Below are 22,033 nucleotides of genomic sequence, written 5' to 3'. Positions count from 1 at the left end.
TACCAGGTGGTTGATGTTTTGTGATGTAAAAGTCGACAGGAGCGGTGAAAATTTCCATAGAAGTGTGTCGGCTTTCATCTCAGCCCTTGTCCCATTTGGAGTCTTTGCTTCCTTCGACGGCTGACCTAATTTTCCAGGAATGTAAGTGCTCTGTGTTTTTAGCACTCATTCATACTCAAGGAAATGAGGGAGAGAAGGCAACTGTAGACGTTGTTTTTGTTTATCCGTCACCGTTCTAGGTTGACGGCTGGAGAAGGCCTTCACCTTGTGACTGACAGGATGCATACTGACACACGTCTGTCTTTGTCTGGTCACATACATGTGTGCAAACAAATGGCCACACAAGAAGAAAAAGGTGGATGTGACACAAAGTACATTTATTCATACAGATGCTCAGAGGGCAGGCACGTAGAAACCAATGCAGCCAGTGGAACATATTGATAAATGATGAAATATGTTTGGTTTTCGGGAATACTAAAATTTTTAGCTATCTACCCAGTGTAGATGGAGATATAGAACAATTAAAGGATATCTCCAGTTTATCACAAGTTGGATCTTAAAGGAATAATAAAATACGATCAATACCACGCTCATGTTGGTAAATGCCACCAGCAGCTGGTTAGTTTAGCTTAACACAAAGACTGGAAATGGGGGGAAACAGCTATCATGGCTCTGGCCAAAGGTAACGAAATCTACCTCCTCTAAAGCTCACTAATGAACAAGTTATATCTTGTTTGTTTAATCTGTACACAAACCATAAAAACATCAAGTTAAGGTTTTTTTGTCTTGTCTTTGTCCAGTGTTTGGCCAGGTGCAGTGACTTCCTGGTTGACTTCCGTCAAAGAAATAGTCTTGTTAAGCTAAAAATGGACATTTTAGGTAATAATTTTACTGTTTGGCTAATCTGTTTAAAATCTCTCTGATCATCTGACTACTTGAGTTTATTGACCTGTCTGACTTTTAGCGATGCTGACGTGTTCCTAGATCTCAGCAATTAATTTGGTGGATATAATGTTATCATAACTGACACGGAGTATGGCTAAAACTACAAAAATAAAACCCAAGTTGTAATAAACTGGAATTATCCATACAATTGGCCTCTCTTAGCTCAGTTAAAGAATGCCTTTGCAGTCAGCCAGTCTAAAATAGCTTAAAAGGCTACCAAAGTTTGGAAAAAAATTCGGGTGGATTGATTTCGCTCCCATGAGCAAATCCACTAATTGCCAAATTTCACCGCTTTACATGTTGGTGTGACCCAGTCTCAATACTTTGTACTCATATAGAGGCCTCAGGGTTTGGACATATTAGGGCAGGGGTAGGGATTGAGTCTAAACTATATATACAACTATGAAAAGCACCACAGAGCGCCACAGGAAGTCATTCCTGCCTGTGGCCATCAAACTCTTTAACTCCTCCCTCTAAGTGTCAGTCTGTATGACCCTAAGTCATTAAACTGGACATTGATCATTACATCTCTGCAATACTTAATAATAATTGCGCAATATTCTGTGTTAATACTCCGGTGCAATATACTCTTTTCATTTTAAAATTCCCTAAATATTGATATTTATTCATACTTCTATTACTGCAGTGCAATATCCTCCGTCTCATTATAATCTTAATAGCTACACTTCACTTGACAGTTCATGCACTATTACTTTATACTGTATTATTATCATCAACCGGTAAACCCACTTTGTACTTCACACCTATTTTAATTTTATACTTATACCCACTTGGCACTTAATTTATCTGACCTGTATTATAGTGTATTATAGTTTTTGCTTAGTACTTCTATTCCTGTGTGCACTAATGTGATAGTGAGCTGCTGGAACAAAAGAGTTTCCCCTCGGGGATCAATAAAGTATTTCTGATTCTGAAAAATGAAATGTTGCAATTGAGTTGAACTTGTTTATATATTACTATTAATTATACTGATAATTTAGTCCCTGTCTCTTTCAATCCATATGGTTCCATCTTACACAAACAAATTCACCTCTCTGTAGCAGAGGACTGTGTGACATTTGGAGAATGTGAAGATAATGAAGCTAACATGAGACAGACACAGCGATGATAACAGAAAAAGAGCAACAAACAAGACAAAATAGTTTACAGCACAGATACAGAGCAGCTCTTCTGGCTGATACATGAGAATAACATGAGAACATTAGTGGCAAAAAACAGAAACACGGCTTGTTTTTTTTCTTCCTACGCTACATTTTTTTGTCAACACTAAGGCAAAGAATGTCCCATCAACATGAAACGCTGGCATTCTCCTCTATTCATCCAAGTACAGATACAGACACAGTGTCACATTGTGGAAAACTTGTAACGTGTTCTACGACATGTACAGAACCACTCACATGCCAAATGAATAGCCTGACCTATCCTAAAAATAACAATACCAGGCATGCCTGGCTGAGACGTGTAGTGACTGTACATTGAGCCAAAAAGTACTTGCAGAAATATACAAAACTCACACATTTGAAATGATTCAACAAGACTCTTGTCTTTTCTTCCATTTTTATTTATTTATTTAATTCCATTCCATTTTTTTAAAAAAGAGTCTTTTTTGGGGAGTTTTTCCTCATCTGAATCGATGGTCTAAGGACACACGGTGTCTATTCTGCACTGATTGTAAAGCCCCCTGAGGCAAATTGTGATTTGTGATATTGGGCTGTATAAATAAAATTGACCTGACTTGACTGTGCATGAATGAAAACAACAATCATGATGTTAGGCATAAAACTGAATCATGATGCAGGAAAAAAACATTAAAGGTGCTTTCCATTTGGCTAACATGGCCCCTTGCTTCTTAGCTCCTCCCACCGACATCCTTCCTCACTGCAATGTCATTTTGAGTAGACAGCAGTCCCTCATGATGCACAGAACCTCACTTGTCCTATAATGTGTAGAAAGATAAAGTTAATAAAAACACTTCACTTGACAGATTCTGAAAGTAGGTATGTTGCCTTCCAGTAAAATACTTCTGCAGACACCTGTGGTTCCTTGCTCCAAGCTCCTCGTTTCCTCCAAGATGCATTTAAGGGATTGGAATATCCTCAATGATGACGGACTTTGATCAATATCAGAGTCACGGGCTGCAGGATGGAGGATGGAGGAGCAAGGACGGGAGGATAATTAGCTCAATAGAAAGCACCCTAAAAGCTACCACAGAGGTCCTGGATCAAATTGCAACTTGATCTCACAAATAATGAAGCTAAACTAGGCTAATATCACATGTCAACATACCCCCAAACTGCACGCAGAGGTATAAAACAAGGCAGACCCTAGTATGACCCACTACACAAGACTATTCCTTTGAATTCAAACTTTTAAACTGGCCCTCAGAAGTTTCTAATTGTTCTCGGCAGCTCCTCTGTCGTGAATTTGTAATTGTGTTAGTCAATGCGTGTAAAAATACAAACCTGCTCAGTCGACATAACACAGAGGTTAAAAAAAAAGTTACTCCCTGTCAGATGTGCTGTTGTGTGTGAGTTATTGATCAAGAGAAACAAGGACTGAAGTTTGCATCCTGCCTGCCTGTGTGTTTATTTAGCCTACGGTGAGGAGGAGAGCATGTCCTCCGAATGCCAATTAAGCCGGTGATGGTCAGATCATTGTCAAGCCGCGCTGATGACTGGCAGGCCTGACAAGCTGGCTGAGCGGTGCATGTGGTTGCTTTAATTAATTGCCAGTGGCTCGGCTACACGTGGGCGGATGGAGCGAATATGGATGTAGACGGAGAGCAGAACTCATGCTTCGTAAAATTCTTTGTGAAACAAAGGGTGAGAAATTGAGGCAGATTAAAGCTTCGCTGCTCTCTGACAGAATGAAGTGAATGTATTTTTTTGTTTGTTTTTTTTTGTTCCATGCGATTGATCTCAGACGCACAATTTGTTCGTTTCTGCAGAGCAGTTTGTCTGTGAGTGAGGAACAAAATATACAGCATTTATCTGAGGGTAAGCTAAAGGTTAGCTTTACTCTCCCTGGAAAAGTGTCTCTCTAACAAACACACACCAGTGTATTTGAACCAGCGGGCCATTGTAGCTCGGTGCGTCCCATGGGCTGCAGCCAGATTTAGGCACCAAAAGTCAACATTAGCATTTCAGAGGCCTATCTCTTTTCATTAACTCAATCTTGTATAAGATTTCTCAAACTCTCCTGGAGCCTGAAGCAGCATCAGGCATTTAGAGCCTTGATGTATCACAGATTTAAATTCATTATCCTCCATAAAAGCAAATATATCAAAGACTGCTTACACTGCAGCGATACTGTCAGTGAACTCCAGAGGGACCGAGGCTCAGGCCTGCAGCCTAGGTGGCTTCTAAGATATTCAAACACACATTCACATGCACACACACACACACACACACACACACATATATATATATATAAATATAGCATCTTGTTAAATGCATCCTCAGGGTTCCCTTAATAATTTAACCCAAAACTGTGAGACATCGCAGTCGTCTTCCTGCGAAATGTAATTTCCACCACTTTTAATTATACTCTGGTCACCACATTTAATTATAGTGTTCAGTGTGATGGCGGCGAAATAATTTTTAGAGCAAATCAGGGCTCCTTTGCAGGCAGAAGATTGTTATAATACTCCTGTAATGCTCTCAGAGGAACAGTCAGAATATGTCTGTGGTCCTCAGTAGAGACCTAATACAGACTTTGTCGTACTTTTTTGTTTATCTCCTTTGAGGAATAGGGAATATAGCAATATTCTGCTCTTGTCTAGTCTATTATATTAAATAGCATCCTTTCATTTTGCTAGCAGAGTGCTTTGTTTTAAAGCCAAGGGTTTATACACCTCAAGACTAAAATACATGAAGCCCGTGTCTATGGTTGAGTGATAATCAGACCAAATAAGGCAAATCTGTCCTGGCTTGACTTATCACAGAGGAAACACTTTCACATTTCTTTCTAGAGCTGTCTGAGCAGCCACACACTGCAAAAAATATCCATCATTAAAGGGTCATTAAAGACTTTTAGATCCCCATTTTTGCTACCAAGGTGGTGCTACCTGAATGTAATTTCCTGATTTTCTTTTGAGGAAGTTTGAGTTTCTGCTTTGAGTTTGAATTTTAACCGCTTAATGTAATTTATTCCAAAATGCATTACTTCTTGTATGCTGGGGGATGCTTTAAAGTCAAAGTAGACAGTTACAAAATCAACTTTATTTATTAAATTTGTGTAAGCAACCTCTTACACTGCCATGTTCTATACAGTCCTCAAACATGTCAAAGCCCAATGGAATTAAGTATATTTAGGCTATTTAAGGCTTTAAATTCTGCAATATGTTCAGCAAATGTTTTTGTTGTAATTGTTTCAAGGGCATAACCACTATGACGGCACATGATTTGTTCATAAATGTTCCAAAAATCATAAATACTTTATGCATAATCTTGTAGTTTCATAACTTTTACATTCTTCTTGAGAAATCAGATGCAGGTGGAGTTGGAATTGAAGCAGTTTGCTTCCTAAACTTGAACATCAGTGATTTTGTTCATAACTATCTCCATGGATTATTTGAAGACAGCCACAATGTGTTAACATAAAAATGCTTTCTAAAAGCTTGTTTAATGAATTAATCATTAAAGTGTATTTAATGACCTCATTAACTGTTATGCCTCATGTGTCACAATGACACAAGCCTCCTTATGTAGGAGTATGTTATTAAAACTCTCTCTGTGGGCCAGAGTGTCTCAACCTTGGGCTTGATATGTAGATGTGGTCGTGGAAGACTTCTAAGATTAAAATATATATCTGTTTGATATGCTTTCTATTAAAAAATGCATTAAATATGTTTGAAATATATCATCATTTTCTATAATCTGACTGAAGCTCCTCTTATGCCTTTGAAAATAGAAGAAACACTCAGATTTACTTGACAACCTAACAGCTCTCTGTGCTATATGTCCGCAGCCCCACATCTTTTCATAGGGCCCTTATAGTGACTTGTCCTGGCCTTTTAAAGGTGGATGTTGGATTTAAAGGGGTGTTGGTTATAGTGAGGGTCCTAATAATAGATTTTGCCCTTTGGCCCTCTATGACGGCAGGGGGCCAAAGGGAGTTATTATGTGATACAGTAAAGATTATGTGCTGAAGTCACAGTAGAGCAGCACTTGAAGTAACCCGCGGGGCATTTGTCCTCCCAGAGGGGAACCTGGTCTGATTGGGGGGCATTTGGACCAAGCATAGGGGCACTTGGGTGATTAAAAGGACTGACCCTGCCCCTTTGGCTGACCAGAGGGGCATTTAGTGGAACTGGAAGGGCATTTGGGCCAACCAGAGGCCAATTTGGTTTGACCAGAGAGAAATATGGGCAACCTTAGGTGCACATGGGTTATCAGAAGGGTACCTGGGTGACAAGAGGGGTATTTGGGTAAACAAGGGGGCATTTAGGGCAACTAGAGGGACACTTGGACCAACCAGAGGGGCATTTTAGCAACAAGGAAGGCACTTGGATGACCAAAGGGGCGTTTTGGCTGACCAGAGCGGTGTTTAGGCCAACCAGCAGGGCATTTGGGCTGATCTAAAGGGATGATTGGACCAACCAGAGGGGCATTTTAGCAACAAGAAAGACGTGAACAGAGGGGAATTTGGATAATTCAGAGGGATGGGTGACAGGAAGGTACTTGGGAAATCGGAGGTGCATTTGGGCAGCCACCAAATTGGGTCAACCAGTGGGGGAATTTGGGCCTCACGTGTGCGTTTTACATTAGGGCAAACAGAAAGCATGGAAGTGTCCCATTGGGGCACAAACACGACACCCAGCACAAAAAGGTAAGGCTGTGCCCCTCTGTGCGACTTTAAAACTGTGTCAGAGACCACAAAGCCATGTCAGGATGGACATTTTTTGCAGCGCAGCCAGAGCGTCTAAAGCCAGCGGAGCGCAGCGATGCAGCAGGACTCCTGGCTGCCTGCTCGTGCTGCTCACCGCCGGCCAGACATCACATCACACAGCCGCCTGTAGGGACACGGCTTTATTCTCAGCGTGCCACCTGAAGCCTGTAATGTGTGTAGATACGTGTCTGTCTTTCTCTTACAGTGAGAGGGCGTGTCCGCTTTCAGAGAGAGGAAGGAGTGGGAGGGCTTTTGGGTGTTTTCGCTGCTTTGAAACAGAGGAACAACAAGCACGCCGCCCACTAAACAAGGCGAAGCGCGCATCAACAATTTCGCAAACGCTGCTGCTGCTGCCCCGATTAAATGCACGGAGGAGCGGAGGAGAGCAGACACCCACAGACAGAGGGAGGGCTGCTGCTGTGATCCTACAGAGGAACTAACAAAAGGTGAGCTCTAGATATCTCCTCCGTCTTAAAATGATGATTTATTGGATGGAGTCTGGCTGAAAGGCTACGGAGCGTTGAGGAAACACAACAAAGTTATTTTCAGAGGGGAGGATTGCTTTGTTTTGCCGTGAAAGGTGGGAGCAGCATTCCTCCTGGTTAGGCTTTGTCTACACACTTTTGCATGTGCATTGTGCCATGCCACACGAAACGCATGATTGTAGCATTAATTTAGGTGCAAGTATTGGAATAAGAATTAGGAGTCTGTACTATGATAAACGCTGCTTTTAGTTGTGTTTTGATGAACTTGAAACATTTGATTTAGTTTTATTCCCACTCATACTCTTACCTGACACCTACTGTAGCTTAATATTTCTTTACAATGATTTACAGATATTTATATTGCTTTATCTGAATCAGTATGATCCTGTCTCACTATCAGACGTCCTTTGTGCTGTTATCTGAATACCTGCACCTTCAGCAGACAGCTTACAGTGGGGGTCTTGCTAGTTGCCCTAATGTCATTGTAACCCATTGTTACAGTGATTGGCCCTGGTTAAAAACCAATACACTTTTAGCTTTACCTAACTTCTGCATTCTTGTAAACGGGAATTTGTGTTTTTTCTGTGTGTGTGCTTTAGAGACACTTAGAGTTCACCCTCCAGGCACCTCCTGCAATTAGCATCTGTGTGTTTAGTGTCATATTGAAAGCTGGGTTTTATTTATCAAACGCATCTTTACTTTCAAACACCTCTGGAGTGGAAGTGCAGGGCGATAATGAAATGTTGAGTGGCTTGTTTCCTGTCTCTCCAGTGTGTTTTCAGATGCAGGGTTAGAATTGATAAGCGCTCCAGCTGTGCCACAGGCCATCCATGTTCTGCCTGATGCAGCGCTTGTTGTTTGCAGTTTTGTGAAATGTAAAAAAAGAAATGGGTCAGATGAGGAGGATTTCCAGCAAGGAGATTGTCTAATAGAAGTCTGCATTCTCTTTGCCATGATTTAAAGTTTGGTTGCACTCGGTGAATGCTGCATTCTTCCTTTCTCATGTAGGTCTTCTTCTTCCTCCATGAATTAGAAAAACCTTGTAATCCCCCCTGCTCTTTTTTTCTTTCTTTCTCCAAAAGCCTGATTTGCTGCTGCTGGACTTCATCCAACATTTAGGATGTGTCAACTCTTAATTCTGGGCTAACTTAATTGCCTGCAGGATTACTGTTAGAATGAGAGTTTATGTCAGTTTGATTGTAGTAAACCTTTACTGCTTTGTGAGCTGTTTCCCTTTTGTCTGTAAAATCAATCAATCAGCCCGCTGATTTTTTTTTTTTTTGTAGATGGCAGTCTATCAAGTGGCCACTGTATGTGTGCTTACAGCTGTATAGATGGCAACATATCACCTATTGTCTGTCTCGTTCCCTGTTCAGTCTCACTGCAGCGGCCTTCAGCATGCTATCTACTGTGGATTTATTTAGTTTGTATACAACAACATGACGGTCAGTGTGTTCAGATTAGTCGATTAATCAGTTAGTTGATTGACAGAAAATATATTGACAACCATTGTCCCTTTTCTCTGTTTCATGTTGTTGTTGTTGTTGTTGTTGTTAAACCTTTAGGGTTTGGTGTGTTGTTTGGACAAAACAAGGAATTTGAAGATTGTGTTCAAGACCAGATTAACCTGTTTAGGGGCCTTGAGGCAAAAATTAGCTACTGGGTCCTTATTTCCCTCCAGTTCCTTCCCTCCTCTTGTGCAATGTGTATGGTCTACGCTGGGGCACTACCTGACCCCAAATTTGTGGTAAGATAATTTTATTAAACGCAAATCAATATAGATACACATCAAGATAAACTGAATCGTCTGTGGTTACTGTGTGTACGTGTTGGATTAACAGCCAGTTGCGACGGTCAGTGCTCGGACTTCACCCTTCACTGTCCACCATTATTAATGTAAGATCGTACAGCATTTTGAGCACAGCCACCTTTTGAGACTGTTTTTCACGTTTGATTATTGGTCCTTGATTACAGGGTGGTGCCCCATAGTTCTTCATCCATATTAATAATTTAGATTATATTAATTATTGCATTAATATTTATAGATATCTTTGATATTTTGCTAATAACCAAACCTGCCCTACCTGAATCCCAACACAGTCATATGCATTGTCTCGGCTTCGGCTTGGAAACCTTACATTTTTAAATGAAAGCCCGAGGGCATGGCATTTGAAAGACGTGGACCAGACAGAGAGGATCTAACCAAAGATGCGGGTCAGCTGCATTATGGGAAATGTAGGATTAAGAGTTTTTGTAGCTTGACCAATTCTAGTGGTTAAAAGTCAGGATTTCACATCATATGATGCATCAATTTTTATGTTAATCTATGTCTGATAAATCCTCCAAATTTATATAATGTATATAAGGACTTTATCATGCCAGTTGACTTTGTCCTTCAGTGCTGCATATTCCCACCCAGTTGACACACGGTAAGCGTGAAGCTGTTGGGGCCCAGGGTGTTCTTGGGCTCCAGGGCAGTTGGCCAATTTGTCTTGTGATGGTTATTTTTAATTTTTTTTGACAAAGATTAAATAATTGAAACTGAATAGTAATCGGTAATGAAAACAGTCATTTAGATGTGGCTGTTTGGAGGTTTTCAGTCAAGATTATGCTCCTGTCTCTGTATCTCTAATCCAGTGTGAAACTGTTACGCCATTCATGTCAACATGTGCATGGCATTTACAGTGTAGTTACTGAACAGGGATCAGTGTTGGTGACTCACGAGGAGACGATGTAGTAACCAGTACAAACAGGTCCACATGTTGCAGGAACAATGAGGATGCAGGACAAGTAGGACTTAACGTAAGAGTTCAGTCAGTGTAGTCATTCAGACACATTGTACGTCCAGTATTAAGCGATAGAAAAGCTAGTCCACACAGAACACATCTACATTTTATAGTCTTTGGATCAAACTATTATAGGGAGGCTTACATTTCTGGTTTTGCTTAAAGTTCACACTGGCTGAGTCCTCTAAACAACAGTCACATGAATTCAAAAGTTGCTTATTTATTGGACAGATTTGCGGTCAACCTGCCAGGTTAGAGAATTTGGCGGCGAGACTCAAGCAGTCAAAACAAATCTGATTGCACTCTGCACTTTAAGTGAAGTGTGATGGATTTGGGGTATTAGTGTGTTAATACAGTTTGAGATTAAGAACACACAAAGAAGAAGCTGGATTTTACCCAGAAAATCTTTGCCTGTTATTGCTTCCAATTCTTGGACGACGAGTCCAAATGGCATGGTTCTCACCTGGGGAAATTAACTAAACAAAATAAGTGTTCTATTAAACCTCCTCATAGATTTGGGCTCACAGTAATTTAAAAGCTGCTGAGGCATTTCACTAAAACATTGCAGTCTTTGCAGCAAAATGCAGAACAACGTGAGAAAGAGCAAAGGTCTGGAGCTGCACATGCTAGCATAGGCGCCAACATCCTCATAACCCTCAGCACGAATGAGATAAGATAGACTATATGGCCAAAATTATGTGGACATGGTGTACTTCTGGCCTAGGGCTGTTCCCTTCATTGTTTCCAATGAAGGGAAGTTTTTAACGCTATATACATTTACATACAATGATATTTTCGACAATGGTGTTCTTCCAGCTTTCTGTCAACAGTTTGTGTTTGTCCCTTTCCTGTTTCAACATGACAATCCCCCGCTGCACAAAGCCAGCTCCATAAAGAAATGGTTTTCCCAGTTTGGTGTGGAAGAACTTGACCGGCCTGCCTGGTGTTGGGATCTCACTAATGCTCCTGTGGCAGAATGGGAGCAAATCCCTGCAGCCAGGTTCAACTGGTGGAAACCAGAAGAATGGAGGCTGTTGTCGTTGTCTTGGAATTAAATGCTCAACAATCACATTTGGTTGTAATGTTCAAGTGTCCATATACTTTTGGACATATATTGTTAGAAAATAACAGATTAAGATAGATAGAGAATGGATAGAAAGTAAATGAATACTGAATTTTTCTCCCAGATGGAGTCTAAATATCTTAACTTGCAATATACTGTATTTGGTCCAAACCCTTGTACATAAAATCAACCTGTTCCTTTAAGTGTGTATTATTGTGTTGTAAAAGTGACTTTTCTTTTGCCCAACCGAAGCAGAATCAATGAGATTTCTAATGAATCGCACATATTTTTAAGGAACAGTGTAATATCTCTCCCTTGCTTTTAATTTTTTTCATGCTGTCCTTGGAAGAACACCAGATCATGCAGATTTATAGAATTCAGCCAGTGCGACTAAATCTCTGGGGGAATATGTCGCCTTATATCGCCTACACTTACCAATATTTACTTAGCTTTATCTAACAGCTGCCTGATACCTTGTGTGAGCAGTCGGAGGGAATGAAGGTAAACATTGCCTTTGAGTTTGCTCAGTCACGTAGCTTTAGACCTGTTCACAGCTTTGAAATTGTCCTTAAGAGTTTAACTTGTCCTGGCATCTTATTCCAGTCCTTTTTTTTTTCTCTTTCTCGTACTTTGGAGGGATGTGAGATATTTGAAATCTGATGCCAGCAGTTTGGCATCCAAAAAGGTTGCAGCTTTATTCTGTGTCAAATTGAAGCAGGCAGCTAAGTTTTGGATCATCCTTTGCATTTTGTTTCAATTAAAATCTATTTTTTTTCTGCACAAATGCAAAAAGACTAAAACTAACTGACTACGTGGCAACAAGACTAAGAGTCTACAGCCACTAGCTGCTCTGTGAGGCTGCACTCAGTGGTGCTTTAAGCTAAATGCTAACGTCAGCATGCTAACATGCTGATGTGCAGCAGGTATAATGTTACCATGTTCACCGTTAGTTTACCACGTTAGTATGCTAACACTTGCTAATTAGCACTGAGTACAGCTGAGACAACAGTCGCGTAAACTGCATCAGTTAGTAATAATAATAGTAATATTCTGTAACTATCCACGTCACAGATTACGTGACAGTTATAACTCAAGACCGCTAATGTAGCTAGCTATTATCTATATTACTTTTTCTGCATTTTGTAATAAATTGAATTCCACGATGTGGACATTTTACACTTTCTGCTAAAACAAATTTGTGACCCCTAAATAAAGATATTTGTAACTGCAGCATGGTTCTGGTTTTATTTAAGTTACTTACAAATGCTGAAAGCTGAAAATCGGATTTGATAAGGGTTTTGAAGGATTCGTGTTCGAAGGATTCAGATTTAGTAAGCGGATTTCATAATGGACTCAGATAAGCTAAAATGCTATCTAACCACAACCCTACTCCTTCTTAAAACCCTTTGGATGCGTTTTGAAAACAGTCATGTTAATGAGGCTTAATTAGCAGCTTAGTTCCTGAACTTTTTAATATTTTTTTAAATACAAGGTTTTGCCCTGTCAACAGCAATGTGTTACGAAGAATGGGGTAGAGCACAGCTGGGTTAACCCGATTTTTATCCTTAAAATTGTGATTGAAAGTTGTGATGTTCTGCAGTACTGGCAGCCTCTGGTCTAGTCAGTGCTTAAATAAATATGACAAGATGTTCATTAACTAGATCAATGATTTCATGTTACCCTCAAATTGAATATGTCGAGCTGATGTTGATGTCGGCTGATGGAGGATTCACCGCCGGCAGAATTAGACAATGTTCTCCATCAACAGATATTTTTGCCCTCTGTTCGTTGTTTCTGTAACCTCTCTGGAGACCTTCAGTCCAGCTCTGCGTAACCCTCCATACATCATTTCCCACTTTATTCTCTTTCCATTTTCCAAAACTGCACCTCCGCTGTCTCCTTCATTAATTTCTCCTCTCCCAAGACGTTGGCAGGTCCGCTTCCACCTTTCCCTTCATTTGCATTTTGGCTGCACACGGCTGCCCAAGTGTTTTCTGGGAGTCAGGTGGCTAATTGGTTCCCATCTGTTGGGAGAAAGCGGCCTTTACGGGCTCTTGGGTAACTTGTGTCAGGAGTTTTACCATATTGATTTAGTTTTTTCCTTTGCCCAGAGTTCACAGACTGTTATCTTTTTGTTTTCGTCATATTGTTGCAGTAGGTGAGCTCTGGGATTTCAGTATTTTAAAAAAAATATGTAGCTTTGATATCTTCTGGATTGTTTTTCATCGCAGGACAAAGGGTTTGGAGCACTGTTGGAATAATGTGTGTTTGCCCAAAAGGCATGATGGAGTTTTTATTCTCACTCTGTCAGTTCTGAAGGAGTTTTCTGAGGCAGAAATGAAATGTAGTAATCTGTTCTCTTGATGTGGCAATGCTTTGTTTTGCAACCACTTTAGTCCGAGCATCAGCGTCTCCACCGTTTCTCTTCAATGCTGTGTTGATCTCAGGCAAACAAGACAGATAATGTGCACTTCCTGCTGTGTTAATACAAGGTTTTAATTTCACAATCACTATCTGCAGCATGAGTTAAGCGTTCAGAGGAGGAAGTGGCCAGGTCTAGCAAATGCCCAGCAAACCTAAACAGGAAGTGACAGGAAACACTGAGACACTTGTTCAGACAGACATGAGAAGCATGAAAAGAACAGCTTATTTACTTTACTGCGCTACCTGAAGAAAACAAATAATTTCAGTGGCAGCCCATGAGACTGTTGGCTCTCATCCACACAGCACTTTACTGCACCTGTTTAATATTCTGTATCAACAGAGAATACTGTGTTTGGTCTCTGAGGGCTGGCATTTATGAATAGTTTAGACCAGATCCAGCTTTTTGATGGTATCTCGTATTTGCATGTTTTTTCCCCATATAGCTGTCATATGCCATTTTACACTGAACTTCAAATATCACTACTTTTTCGACCAAATACCTCAAGATCTGATGATATTTTGGAAATGAGACTAGCACTGAAACTGGAATTGATTAGTCGACTGATTCTCAAACTTGTTCTCTTTCCTTCATTTGGAATCACATATGCCTCCTATCCTTTTAGAAACCTATTTAATTTTTCTCATCCATTAACACTATTAGCAAAATCTGGGCTATTTTATTGAAATAATTTAATCAACATCATGAATTGTATTCCTTCCACCATTTACACAAGTTCCTGTTGTGCAAGAAAATGCAAGAAAAGTTTAGACACAAAAAATATCTAATGTCATATCTTGGTTAACTTGATGACCATTACTTGTTTTTCTTCCACATCACTATTCAGCTTGTACTTTTCATGTTCTTCTGCTTTCTTGATAAATCTTGCTAAACTTAATCTTGATCTTAATGCTTTTGCTAGCATCATTAAACTTTAATTCCACTGTTTGAGAACCTCTGGATTAGTCAATGACAGAAACTGACAAGAAATTTGATATGTCAATCATTCTTGTTCCAGCGTCTCCAATGTGAGGATTTGCAGCTCTTCTCTGTTTTATATCATTATAAACTGAATATCTTTGGGTTTTGGACTGTTGGTCAGACAAAACAAGCAATTTGAAGATGTCACCGAGGGCACATAAAACTACATGTTAGTTTTTTTTCCTACTGTAGCATGCTGTATATGTAGATCTGTTCTTCAGATTACGTGTACTATGTTCTCTTTTGAGAATAAAAGGGTAGATTGACTAAAGGGAAGTTTCTGATATCTCCAAAGTTGTTTTTTCCTCCTTTCAAATAAAAAAATGTACAAAAATGCTTTTGAAAATCACTTTGACTGCTGAAAGGGATGGCTTGTGATGACGCTACGGTATACTGTACACTACTGTATACTCAAACAAATTAAGGTAGTTGCAGTCCCAGATTTACATTAGTCTTATCATCATGATACAATATTAAATTGACGTATTTTTTAGCTTTTGCTTCCTCTGACTGTTCAGATCTCCACTGTGGCCTTCACCTCTGCTCCTCCTCATCGCACTACTTCTGTACATTTTTATTCATAATGTTTGTCTCATGATCCCCTCTGAAAGAGCTGTTGGTGATGAATCAATTTCAAGCTCTTTGAGAGCTTCCTGACAATTGATGGGGTGCCAGCGTTGACCTTCTGTAATAAGGTAAGGTCTCCGTATCTGCCGGGGGGGGGCGGGTTCTCCTCAGCAGAAGGAGAGGCTGAATGGGCAGACTGAAATACATGCATTGCTTGGGTAAATTTAATTTGCCGTTTAAAAAAAAAAGGAAACAGGAGAGAAGAGGATGAGGTTTAAAGTGGCAATCGAGGGAAGATGACAGAAGTAATTCGCAGTGTTAGACCTCCAAGGTTATCCCACAAATTGAGATGTTTTCAGAGGATTGCACACGCCAGTAGATGTGTTATTTAATGCAGTTATCACTGTGCTCTTAATTTCCTGATATCAAGGTTGTGATTGTCTGCAGCAGGCTTGTGAGCTGATACTGCCGTGTTTCTCTTTCCTGTTGCCTGACACTCCATTTGTTTAGCTGCTCTATCTAAAATGAGGCTTGCGTGCATACATACAGGCGCATTGATACACCCGCTGACTTGTCCATCTATCCTTAATGACAGTATTTAATGCTTTTTTGGGGGGAGACAGCCATGAACCTGTGGCATCTGGCTCAGCTTTCTCCTTTTTTCTGTGATTCCTGAAAAGGATCCAATTTGAATCAGTCATCGTCTCCCCGGCGTTCCCGTTTGTTTTGTGGGTGTCTCCTCTGATGATAGATGCTGTTATTTCCGTTTGCAGGATGGATTGTAAACGGTGACGAATAGTGAAGACTAATGCATCCTCTGTTGTCAGTGGGAAAACCATTTACCTTGCTTTCACAATCCATTAAGTTGATGAGAAGAAGAAAACTTGGATCTGCGGAGGGGGCTTCGCTCCGTACATGACACTGACAGAATATCGGCTGGATGATATCTGTGGATACTGCAGTTTAAACATAAAACATCTGTCTTTATGTGTATTAATTTCTGTTTCAATGTGGGAAATTACAACCACCCAAGTCTGTTAAAATGAGTCTGTTGGAGGTAGGTTAGTCTCCCTACAACCATTCTGAGGTCCAGTTTAGACTGATTTCATGTGGCGTAATGCACCCTCCAGTAGCCATATTGGATGTATAGGTAGTTGTTTTTGCGACTTCCGTGATGACAGCAGATGTAGTTTGTTTTGTGATACACATGTAAAGTCTATCATTCTGGTAAATTCCAGTCGTGGTGGTGTGTGAACAAAAATATTTTTGTTAAAGCACTTTTTCCACAGCAGACATTTGACTTGTCATAGCAGCTAAAGCATCGGTGTAACTAATAGCATCAGCAGGGCTGCAACTAACAATTATTTGTGTTATTGATTAATTTGTGGATTATTTATTTTAATCGATTGATTAAGTGGTTTGTCTAGAAAATGCCAAAAATTGCGAAAATCAAAATTTCTTTAGGTGATGTCTTCTGATTGCTTGTTTTATCTGACAAAACCCAAATATATTTAATTTATTTTCACATAAAACAGGGAAAAGCAACTAATCCTCACATTTGACAAGCTGGGACCATTCAATGTTTGGCATTTTTGCTTGATAAATGATTAATCAGTTATTAAAACTATTGCCGATTTATTTTTTGTCAATAAACTAGGGCTGCAACTAACAATTTCTTTCATAATCGTTTACTTTTACAATTATTTTCTCGATAAATTGATTGTCTATGCAATGTCAAGAAAAAGTAAAAAAAAAAGAAAAAAGGCCTGTTTTGTCTGACCAAAAGTCCAAAATCCCCAAATATTTCATTTGGTGTCATATGACAAGGAAAAGCAAATCCTCACATTTAATTAATTTGAAACCAGAGAATGTTTGACATTTTTTGCTTCGATGACTGCTAAACATTAATTGCTGGGTTTCCACTGAAGTTTATCAGTAAGTCTTGCCACTCTGCAAGCGCAATACCAAGGCCCTGAAACTTACTACATACTAAATGCAATGCAGCCGTAATTAATGTTATTAGTTCTACCTGTGGTTTTACTTGTATGACATGTTGCTGCAAAAAAATGGGTTCTTCTAGCCCAATTTGTGTCTTCAGTGCATTAGAACACTAATACAAATTGTTGGATGTGTAATTATGAGAAAACATATATTGCGTAAAGGCTCTAGCATCATTGCATGAGTACGCAATTACGTCAGAGACCTTGCTGCAGGCCGCTTGAAATCAGTATGGTCTGTGGACATGCCAGCTGCGTGTGGCACATTATTGGTGATTACATCATTGTGCGCTATGCAGTTGCTACCCCAGTTCCTTCAAAACGCAGCTGCAAGAGGAAACAAAACCATCTGAACATTAATGTGTTCAGATGGGCAAGTTCTTTAACATAAAAATGAATGAATGTTCCATTTTAGAGAGTAAAGATTATGTGTATTAACTCAAGTGTGTTCATTACTGTAGCACCCAGATAATATAGATAATATAGATAAAGCACAAGGATCCATCTGCAGTAAATAAATACCTCATACCTGTGGATGTTTTGTGCACATGTGCAGACAAGTGTGAATGAAGCATGTTCCAGCCTTCAGGATGAAGGTCTCTGCTCCTCTGAGTCACCGGCAGTCTGGTGTCACACATGCGTCATTGGGTCATACGTGTCCCCCCCCGAGGACGGACCTGCAAGGTACCATCACACCTCAGTACTCTGGGTTTTTATACTACTCCAGTGCAATGCATTGACCTCAGTGACAATGATTTCTCCTCCAGGAATTCAAAGGGATCATGCATGGAGAGGGCCGAATGAGCTTTACTAGTATTGTCAGAAAATAGCTCCCTGAATTTAAAATGCAGATGGATCCATGTAGAAAATTAATTTATAATTTATAGTAATTAATATTACAAGTGTGCTCCGTTTGTTTTGTTGCGTTTGTTCGAACTTGATTTTTGTGACATTTAGTGACAGCTCTAGTGCACATTCCAGGTAGAATACTTTGTAACATGAACAGTGTAGTATTGTGCCAAGTCCGCTGTTAATCTCTATCTTTGAGATGGAGCAGCAGTTTATTCCCACCAAGCCAAATCAGGTTGGCCAGTCGTGGACTTTATGTAACCATAAAATAGACTATACTATAAAATTATTCTTCATATCGTGATAAAAAAACGATTTGTGTGTAAAACTACGAAAACATGACCTTGATATTGCATAAATATGAGGCCTAACAATATATGTCATAATAATGCATGCACCTCCTCAGGTCCCATGCTGGGTTAACAGTGGACTTGTTAGAGATGAATTTTGCTTTGGAAAACATAGAGATTTTAATTTAAAACTGTCGACTGACATCTTGAACAGTTTATTTTAAAATGGGCTAATGCAGACTAATTGCCTATAAATAATTTCACAATGATTTTCAGTTTTTAAATCGTAAGAATTATTTAACAAGGGAACTATTGCCTCAGTATGTGAGAAAATAGTGCACAGAATACAAAATGTCTTACAGCAGCAAACATTTGCCTCCATGATAACTTTCCAGTGTTGTACAGTCTTACCTCATTGTATTTATTATGTGCAGGCTTATCAGACGCAGTGGCTTGGTGTCAAATCTTCTCACTGGGTACCTGCAGCAACATCCAGGATTTTATGTATTTTTTGTGAATTTGTTTTTTTTTTTTGTCTGAACATGGCTTAGGTGCAAAGGACTTGCCCATGCATGGAAATACTGGGACATCCACAAATAATTGACTGTAGTATTTATAAAACTTACAGGGTGACAGTGTAGTGTAAGAAACCTAAGGGTGCAAGACACAGCAATCATAGACAGTATATATGTCATGGTCATTATGGTGAGGAAAATACTGATCATGAAGCCACAGACATGTAGTATGAGCCTTTTTAGAGGCGTTAATAAATGTTGTTTTCGTTTAATAAACCTCATGTGTAATTGGGTTTTATGAGTGAGCAAAGACCAGAGGAGGCTCTTTTAACTTTGCAGTGATAATTGTTTTTATTACCCTGAATAAGGAGCTTTAATTTGACAAGGGCGCGGCGCGTGAGTCGTCAAATGATCCAGATATGATTGACGAGATGGATTGTTTATGGTCGATTTACGACGGGAGAGGAAGAGGCACATTGTAAACGGCGGGATTTGCACGATGATCCAGTGTTGGCTGGCTGTGTTTCAGCACAGTGTTTGTCAGATATGGAGGGTGATGGATGTGTGGTATTTTAGATGGATGAGCTTGTGTAACATCATTGAACTGTGAAGGTCCACAATACATACCCCCACCCCCACCCCCAGCACAGTGAATGATGTATTGACATAGCTATGGGAGACCCCCTGGGAGTCATTTACAACACAGGTGACACAACTCCTGCACCTGACCTCTTCACCTTTAATGAAGCCCGATGAACTACATCCAACAAACTCCCCATGATCTGAATTTACACACCGCTCGCCTCAGGTGGAACTGACGGCTGTCATGTGACCAGTTTTGCATATAGTTTTAAAGCATTACAAATTATAACCATCCCTTCTTTAGTGCTGTTTCCTGATTAGGCCAAATACTCAGCGCTGTCTGCTCATGTAGCCGTGTGGTTAGCATCAGCTAGACACCTGACCCACTTTTCTTTTATTCCAACATCTGGGGCCGCCTGCCTCGCCAGCTCGCACAGGCCTTCATTATTTATTACAGGGACATGACACAATCTGTGACAACCGCTCTTCATGAAAGCATCATGAGAAAAGGATCAACAGCAGCAGCATATGGTGACCCAATGAGTGTACAGAGGCTATAAAAGATAAATCCCCTGTTTTTTATTATTCTTTTTTAAAATTTGTTTCCATCCTCTGTCGTGTTTTTGCCAGCCAGGTAAGCAGATATCTCCCTGCTCTCACACTTCCTAGCCTTGGGCTTCTAATTTTACTTTCAGATTTGACTTGGGGATTGAATATGAAAGCTATTTCATCTCGTAAAAATTGGCTTGCAGTGGTGGCTTGGTTGAGCTGCAGTCAGACGGGGTACAGTGGGTGTATTTTATTTTGTTTTTTGTTTTTTTCATATTTTTCTGTCAGGTTCTGGCAGGCTGGGGCCCAGGAGGAGAGTTGTTAATATGGTTGTTATCCCGGGAGGGGAAGGTCTTTGTTAAAAAAAAAAAAAAAATTTCAGGGTGACCTCTCCTTTTGAACCTGGCGGAGCCTGTTTGGGGACATTCTGTGGAAAAGGCTGCATGCTGTGTTGTGTCTGTAGGGTAGAGGAGTCACAACACACGCCTGCCGTGATTGAGATTGTTTGTTTTTTCCCTTTATCCTTTTTCTTCTGGTATGCAAGGACACAACCCCTAAAGGGATGTGGTGTGATGGAAAGTTGGCATCGAGCTCCAATGAGGAGGGAGAGATTAAGCAAAGAAGAAAGATGAGTGATCAAGGAAAGGAGGGCAGATAAAAGAAAGACAGCATGAGACTCAAAGGCATATGAGCAACAGGGGAGTTTTTGATTTTTAACCATGCTGGAGGTGCAGCACTAAGTCTGTCAGTCCAACACTTTGGTCCTGAGTTAAATATCTCCACAGCTCTGGTTGGATTGAAATTTGTCATTCATGCTTCCCAGAGGATGAATCCTAATGACTTTAGTGATCCCCTGAATTTTTATTTAGAGGTTTGAGCCGGTTAACATTTCCACTACAGGTCATGACAGGATAAGTTTAATTGGTTGATCTTTTAGCCCAGTGGCTAAATGTAAAATGCTAAAGCGAACATGCTAAACTTCTAAATTTTAAATGTTAGCCGCACACATGCATAATACATATTAAACATTAGCATATTAAGATGCTAATGTTTACCATGTTTGACCTGACATGTTAAATTATAGCATGTTAACATTGTAACATTTGCATACTGACATGGTATGCCAAACGTACACGATAACATCTAGATCAAAGCATTTAATATTCATTTTTATATACTAACTAATATGTTAACATGCCTATTAAAGAATAATATGGTTTATTTATTACAACACTGTAATGAAGTTATTTTTTGAGAACTGGGACCACAGTGACATCGCTAAAAAGAGGTCTGATGGGGCAAGAAACATGAGCAGTCAGCTGTCAGGGAGGTTCAAATCAAACACATCCACATCAGCCAAACGTATCCTCCAACAGATGAAGGTAGTCTGTGTACGGAGAATCTAGTTAAAGCCAGCAGGAATTACTTGCTAGGTTATGGTTTAAATCATCAAACTTCATGATTTCTTGTATTGTAATCAGAAGAAATGCATCATTTTTATAAAAATCTGGATCACGCAATGTTGTAAAAGTAGAATTTTGGCGGGAAACATAGTACCAAGTCAGCAACCGTCGGCCCCGTGTAGGCAAATCGCTCGGTCTTTAGCTGTTAATGATCATTCTTTTGTTTGCAACGTGTTTTAAAAAGTAAAATCCTTTATATACATTAGTTTCATATGCAGGTTTACAAGTGAGGTGCCACCACAGTAATGGCGTGTACAGCCTACAGCCCAGGATTCGTCCAGAAGGATGCAAACTTCTATCACACCACACTTAGTTTTTCATGTTTTGATCTATTTTAGCCCCCCAGGTATGATTGACTGACTTATGTGACAGGTGATAGTTTCAGTACCAAATGGAAAACATGATACATTTCCTTTCTTTCCCACTCCATCCGCCACTTCACATTTCGAATCAGATCTCTTGGTGCCCCTTTTTCGCTCCATCCATTCACACCGTACAGTAATAAAGACGTACTGCCTTTGGATTTTACCACCGCTCACTCTGTTTAGCGCTGCCAGTGAGCCTGTCCTCGTAGCCAGATTTATATGCCTGGCGGCCATTCCACAGATCGTTCTTGGACGTAAAACAAG

General features: G+C 40.0%; 1 protein-coding gene across 1 annotated transcript in view; it reads left to right on the top strand.

Annotated features, from left to right (window-relative positions):
- Nucleotides 1-6,923: 6,923 nt before the first annotated feature.
- Nucleotides 6,924-22,033, top strand: part of rnf152 (ring finger protein 152) — a 52,457-nt gene continuing 37,347 nt past the window's right edge. Inside the window, exon 1 of the mRNA XM_044176722.1 lies at nucleotides 6,924-7,301. The gene's annotated coding sequence lies outside the window, so the exon portion shown is untranslated. The remainder of the gene's footprint in view (nucleotides 7,302-22,033) is intronic.

This window comes from Siniperca chuatsi, linkage group LG19, assembly GCF_020085105.1.
Source record: "Siniperca chuatsi isolate FFG_IHB_CAS linkage group LG19, ASM2008510v1, whole genome shotgun sequence".
Lineage (NCBI taxonomy): Eukaryota > Metazoa > Chordata > Actinopteri > Centrarchiformes > Sinipercidae > Siniperca > Siniperca chuatsi.
Note: the sequence above shows the minus strand (reverse complement) of the source record. Positions and strands in the feature narration are given on the sequence as shown.